The following is a 7,452-nucleotide window of genomic DNA, read 5'->3' as shown; positions in this document are numbered from 1 at the left end:
GGGTCTATTGGTTTCGACGTGGACGTAAATGACGTAAATCCCTATTCACGGACGACTTACGCAAACGTTGTAAATTTTTTGCATTTCAACGCGGGAACGGCGGCCATACTTTAACATTACTATTCCAACTATTTGATGGAATATCTTTAGGCCTGATAATGCGTTACGTAAACGGCGTATCTGTACTGCGTCGGCCGGGCGTACGTTCGTGAATAGGCGTATCTAGTGATTTACATATTCTACGCCGACCGCAATGGAAGCGCCACCTAGCGGCCAGCCTAAATATCGCACCCCAAGATAGGACGGCGCAAGTCGTCGTATCTTAGATAGGTTTAAGTGTTTCTCTGTTTGAGAATACACTTAAACTTAGGTCGGCGTTTTCTTGTGAAAAAAAAACGTAGGTCGGCGCAGATTCCGAGTTAGGTCGGCGTATCTACTGATACGCCGGCCTAACTCTATGTGAATCTAGCTAAATGAAAACAATACTATTCTGTGTGTTCTGTTCAGACCAGAACACATTGTGGTTGATTTACTAAAGGCAAATTGTGCACTTTGCAAGTGTAGTTGCACTTATTTTCCTTAGTAAATGTAAGGTGGTAAAGCTTCACTTTGTAAAGAAGAACCAATCAGGTGCCAGGAAAAAAATAAATAAAAGGGAACTCTGCAAGTTCAGATGTAAAAGGGGAACTCTGCGGACTCTGATGTAAAGAGGAACTCTTGTGATTAAACTCATATGTTTAGAAATGTTATTTAATTACAAAATATATGTATAGTTTATTCTATAAAATAAAATAAATTGCTGTGTGCGGCTAAAGTTTTCGGGTTTGACTTGAAGAAAAGGTGGCAACCCTAGTCCAATGCAATGCAACCGCGCCAAAAACAGAACGTTGTGTTAATGCCGGTGACAGAATGCATCGTATGTGTAGTTTTTGATTTTGATCATAGTTCCACTTTAAACTGATATAGGATGTATGTTTATTTAAGTGTGACAGAACATTGCAGATGTACCTTCTAAATTTCTACTTTATGCCGGCAATAAATATAGGACATAATAAATACCCTTTGCATGGAAATCACAGCATAGGAATATAGGTGTTGACTTTAATTGTATTTAGGACAACAGTAGCACCCATCTTACATATGCCATGATTCATTGATAAACCTTCCCTGCCTGCTACAACCCATCCACACATCCAAGAGGCTTGAGCAATAAAATCACAGGCCCTTTACTGTAGAGTTAATAGGTAGTCAGAGAGTTACACCTGGGTGGAGTCACTCACTCCCATTCTAAGCCACCTCCAGCTTCTTCAAAAAACCTGTTGAGCAAATTCTCTCTCTTTTTTTTTTCTAAAGGAAATAGTTCACTGGCTGCCTGGAACAGGTTTGACTGTGCCTTCTGACGTTTGGCTCAGTCTTTAGATGGTTGTTAAACACCCTGAAAAAAAAAATTGCCTGGAAAAACTGGTCATGTCAGGTGAGGGTTGCATTCCTCTGTGATTGTATAGGTATGGCTTGGTAGCAGATAGTTGCATATATAAAGGAGTGTCCTTGTTGTTGTCAAGCTCAGAAAAGCTCATTCTGCAGCAGAGCAGCTTGGCACACAGGTGAGTAATAGAAGCTTAGCTGAGACTGAATCCTTATGACCTTGACAACTTATGTGACTTATGCAGGTGCTGTTCCCTCTTTTAGTACCACTAATAATGCATGCTTTCCAATTTCACTGGGTGACCCTCTGCACAGACTTATGGGTGAAGCCCAGGTAGTGTCTTCACAGGCTTTGGGTACTCCATGCACAGGCTTGTGGGTGAAGTTGGGGTACTCTCTTGCACAGGCTTGTGGGTGAAGCCCAGGTAGTATCTGCACAGGCTTTGGGTACTCCATGCACAGGCTTGTGGGTGAAGTCGGGGTACTTGCACAGGCTTGTGGGTGAAGCCCCGGTAGTATCTGTACATGCTCTGGGTACTCCATGCACAGGCTTGTGGGTGAAGTTGAGGACTCTCTTGCACAGACTTGTGATTAAAGTCGGGGTACTCTATTGCACAGGCTTGTGGGTGCAGCCTGAGTACTCTCTGCATAGACCTATGGGTGAAGCTGGTACCCTCTGCACAAGCTATTTTTTTTCTTTAAGCTAAGCTACTCTCTGCACATGCTCATGAGTGAAGCCTGGGTACACCTTGTGTTAGGAAAACCTGGGCTGTTAAATGTTGTTGACTTTCCTTATAAAATGGTCAGTCAGTAGACATCTACCTGGTCCCATAGACCGAGATAAGTGACAACTTGATTGCAACAAGTCATATCAGGCAACTGTCATCTCATATCTATGTGCTACTGTGTTTGTACATTGAGATTTTTTTTTATTATTTTCTCTGCATGGAATTATGTAAAGACTGATACACTGTGATGCACAGCAAGCCTCACAGGTAACATAAGGGTGCACACCAATAACTGAAATTAAGATTGGCCTTTTTAAAACGGTTTAATCATAAGCCACATTTGGGGTCATGCCTTTCCACCTTGTCCTGCATTTCCTCTAAACATTGGTGGCTTTGGTGGGCATGGATTAATACAGTGTCTGTTTGATTTAATGTATTGCCAGTGTCATATGCCTTTTGACTTCTGTGATGAATGTGCCATCTTGTAGCCAATGGGAAGCTTTTAAAAACAATACTGTAACAATGCTATACTTGGTATCCCTCCAATTGAGAGTTGGGCTTTACTAGAAATTCAGTGACACCCCATCTACTTTCTTTGCTAGCCAGGTTCCATGAACTGCAGAGCTACAGAAGCACGTAAAAATGCCTGTGGGTATTTATCCAAAGTGGGACTTTAAGATAGCAGGACTTTCCAGATCCGGAGTCAAGTGATCTGCCGAGTAGTTTTTAGGGGCCACTTACAGGTCATGTTTTGCAGACTTATTAGTGGAAACAAGTGTATTAAAAACATTTGGTGATTTTGTGAAGAGCACTGTAAGACATACAAGTCATAGCGTGATAGCATAGTAATGAAATGCTAATGAAGAAACAGTCAACAAGGAGTTGCCTATTATTGCTAGGGAAGTAAATATCTATTTTACAGTGTTTTACCCTGTTTTCCCATTGGAGACTAATACCGTTTTTAGGTTTTCCTGATTTTTAGGTAGAAGCAGAGATAGATAGAATCATTCACATTAAAAAGTTATTACACCTATAGCAGAAATTGCTAAAACACACATAGTGGTCCTCCAGGACTAGGTTGAGAATTTGATTTATTTGACGGTGGCTGTCCAAATATCAGAACAGCGACTACATCTGGCTGATGCAGTTGCCGTTTGGCTAAAAAAAAATCCAGACCCATTTAACAAAAGTCAAATTGTTCAATCAACTTTTGATTTACAGTGTAGGGCCAGTAAGGCCACATGGACCAAATTTTGCCAAGTGCATCAGGAACTGGCAGAAATGTGCTTGGTTTATAGCCAACTTTGTCTCTAGTATTCAAGATGTGACAGACAATTACTATTGCTGATAACATCTGATTTGAATTGACAGAGACCAATCCAGGGTGCAGCTATTACAAATACGGACAACACACATGGCCAATAAACTTCTCATTTTATCAAAAGTGTTTCAAATGTATCACTTTTCCTGTGAAGACATTTGGAGATTCTGCTTTTATTTGCTGTGCATTGGTCTACATCTCCAAAAAGGGCCCATTAAAACGATTGCATTGCGGTAATGTATGGTTACAAAAAGGCATGCATGCAAGGCACGTGACCAGGTTAGCTATTTTCAAGAGGTATTATATGATTTCTAGTAGTAAAAATGTATTAGTACTTTGTTTGCAATTCTTCTGGTGAATAAATGACTTGCAAGGGCAGGAGTCGGGGCTTACACATCTGCAAGGCATATAGCTGCACTTAAAGGCAATGAGGCTGACAGGTATGGATTAGGGATGGTGATGATCTGATATGCGCAGTCTCTGTAAGTGTTTAAAAGCCAATCAGTCACTTGTCAAGCAGATTAGAGTTCTCTAGATGAAAATTTAAAGATACTTTTGCATCAATTCACTTTACTAGGCACAGAAATTAGCAGTGGAAAATAGGCTCATTTTGCCACCTGCCATATGGCAAGCAACTACAAAGCTCATAGCAATGCAGATAACTATGAAACATGGCTGCACACAGGGTAAAATTAGGTATTGCACCATGCTATTAAATTCAAACATGCACAGACTTGGTGGAAACATTTTATTTTATGCAATTAGTAAACTACTTTATTACCAAGTACACTTTTGTTGGGCCTTTAGTAGCAGTCAAAGCCTGGTGCACAGAAAGATCACAGTATTCAAATAATTAACAGAGCCTATATACTTTTACAATGTACTGCATGGCATTTAGCAATAAGGAAGTAGCTATACCAATGAATGGGGTGTATAATCTTTTTTTTTTGTATTATTCCCATCACAAGTTCCAAAGGTTTCCGATGTGGTCTCACATCTACAAGTGCATTCTTTATATAAAACGCCATTAAGCCACTGATTCAATTAAAAATTTACTAAAGGCTGCCATTGGTTTCCCTGCCTTTGGAAAATACTACTTGCCTGGCTGTCATGATAATACAGTGATTAAACATTTTAGATTGACTTAAAACAGCAAGATTTCTCTTTTGCCACAGTAGGAAGGTCCTGCCATTCCACTAAACATTTTATTATGGGAACTAAAATCCAAGAGAGGGATCCCTTGTGACGGTCATGGCATATAGACTGACCTGGGAACTCTGCTGCGTATATTTTGTCACTGGAGTTCCCAAAACAAAATAAACTGATATCAGTATCCATCTAAAAACAGCCATGTCTTGTTTTGGGTGCATGGACTAAATTTATCTGCACCTTGGCAAGAAGCGTCACAAAATGTGCATTGTGGAAAGATCAGGCTGGTTTGGCCACCTCTGAAATAGCTTCTTTGGTATTCAAGTGGGTTAGTGTATGAAAAGTGTGGCCAAGGAGCAAATTCTGAGCCAGTACCAATGAAAAGAAAGGAAGTTCCTTGCTTAGCTTTTTCAAAATAAATTGAACATGATTGGGTGCTGGAGGTGGTCCTCTCCTCTCTTCTGTTAATGACGTAGTAGTATCTATATAATATAGGTCGCATAGCTAGTTGGGGTCACGTGAGTGTCTTACATAGGTTCTATCAGTCCCATGAACTGTGCTATGTATGTACATCATTTACAGAAGAGGTGAGCTGGAAACCATTTCCTGAAATCCCCAGCAGGAGTTTTAGCAATGCAATGCACATAAGTTAATTTACTTTGGCACAGACTCTGGAGAGAAGAGGAGGAGGCAGAGCTACAACAAGCAGAGTAAATTCCTTAGAATAAGCAAGTGTAAAAAGAGTATTTTACAAGAAGTGGACAGAGCTTGGAATCAATTTGCAGAGCTTGTGGCAGGTGGGGTTCAGTTTTCCAGCATCTGCCAGAAAACAGAACAAAAAACTGATGCATACGTTTTGGGTGGACATGTCCTTTAGGTATTTTACTGATTAGTTTAACTTATTCTTCCCTACCAAACGTGTGAGAATTAAAACATTTACAAGAGTTTGACAGATCTTTGTCAAATCCACATTCAGTGGCTGCACTGCAGTCTTGTGAGTATAAATCCACAAGCCTACAATGACAAAAAGAAAATTGTATTGCTTTAGAGTTTTTGTTTACCTCCAACAAGCTGGGGATTATATTTAAATGGAAGGTTTATTTCCTTATCACTGACATTAATGGCTTCCTTGTCCCCATGAGGAACAGCTATGGTAACCCAAACATTAAGTGACCCATAACATTAACTTTATGATTGTTTCTTAGATCTCCTTTGGATTTCAGAGTGATAAATACCCTGCCAGGGATTGAGGCTGGCACAGGGATGGGTTCACTGCTGGAGTCCTGGAGAGACAAGAAGCAGTTTTGGGATTGTGATTCAGCATATAATCAAACTAAAAATTATACATTTTGAGTTGACTAACCCTGTAATTTGTGATCAGTCGCATATGTCTTACTTTAAATGTTATCCAAGAGTTTACAAATGTCAGTCTACCAAATAAAGATTTCATTTTTGAATTGGTATTGGCAGTTTCAATTACCAAAATTCTTATACCACACGGAGGTCAATGGCTTGGCCTATACATGGGGGAATTCAGGTCTAATTTAGCCTGTTGGATCACTTTTTAAGAGTGCAGCAGTAAGCATGAGACTCCCTTTGGTATAGAAGAAGTGGCAACAGATCTAAAACATTAGAGTTTAGATCCCCTGAAGTCTCAGGGAAAAGTAGTCAAGGCAGTCCTCTGACATTCACCCATAACATAAATTCGAGGCTTGGGTCTTTTAGAGGGTTGAAACAGGACTTTTCTGTCTTCGTTGTCTAAGGTGTAATTAAATCAGTGTTTATTACTAACATGATCTGTTCTGTCCTAGGTGTGTCTGGGATCTGAATGCTGCTCGTCCACATTACACATTGGGAGGAGGCCGTACCCGCCCTGAGTCTCCTGGAACTTGTACTCATACTTCACTGCCTGCCTGGCTTAGTGGTTCTTAACAGTTCAACAGTTCTCTATCGAAATTGTGAAATGTTTAGGACCACTTGATCAGAAAGGCAAGCTCTTCAGTACGTGGAAACCATGCAAAGCCTCCTCTGCGACAGCGTGTCACCAGGATTAATGTTTTTCATCAGGAACTGGACAGATTCAGAAATGCTAATCTAAAAATGTAAAACAATGTCAAATAAAGCGTCAATTTTTTTTGTGTAGGTATAAGTACATGTATAGGTATTTGTATATACTGGCCACATAACACAACAATAACATATAGAAATAAACATTCCTTCACACACTCAGACAACTGGGAAAGAAAAAAAAAAATGTATGTGTGTGTATGTATGTGTATGTTTGCATACACACACACACACACACTACATTGTGAGGTCCTAAAGCCATCCATACACTATACAATCTAAGTGAACACTTACTATACAGTTTCCTTTAGATCATGGGTCTTCAAACTATGGCCCTCCAGTTGTTCAGGAACTACAATTCCCATCATGCCTAGTCATGTCTGTGAATGTCAGTGTGTTACAATGCCTCATGGGATGCGTAGTTCTGCAACAGCTGGAGGGCCATAGTTTGAGGATCCCTGCTTTAGATTTACTAAAACTATGTAATAGGACAAAACACCTAAATAACCTATTCAATTTATATCAAAACTAAGCAGGTGCTTGCACTACACAGTTGATGGTATATCTAAAGAAGATTGTACAATCAGATTGTAAAAATTTTAAGGGTATAAGATTTAAAGCTACATGGTTAAGTTTTCTTTCCATTTAACCAGCTGGCTGAGCGAAAAAGACAGAACCAATTCCCCCACCCACACACACACACATCATTGTGAATGCGGGAATCCTCCCCGCTGTGTCATTTTACTTGGACAGCAGGACTCC

The 7,452-nt window shown here is 40.1% G+C and overlaps 1 long non-coding RNA gene across 1 annotated transcript; it reads left to right on the top strand.

Annotated features, from left to right (window-relative positions):
- The first annotated feature begins 1,272 nt into the window (after positions 1-1,272).
- Positions 1,273-6,877, top strand: LOC120920993. Its single transcript, XR_005744814.1, has 2 exons — positions 1,273-1,604; positions 6,435-6,877. It is a non-coding gene; the product is annotated as an uncharacterized LOC120920993 (long non-coding RNA).
- The last annotated feature ends 575 nt before the right edge of the window (positions 6,878-7,452 follow it).

Source organism: Rana temporaria, chromosome 13 (assembly GCF_905171775.1).
Source record: "Rana temporaria chromosome 13, aRanTem1.1, whole genome shotgun sequence".
Lineage (NCBI taxonomy): Eukaryota > Metazoa > Chordata > Amphibia > Anura > Ranidae > Rana > Rana temporaria.
This window is presented reverse-complemented; position numbering and strand designations above follow the sequence as displayed.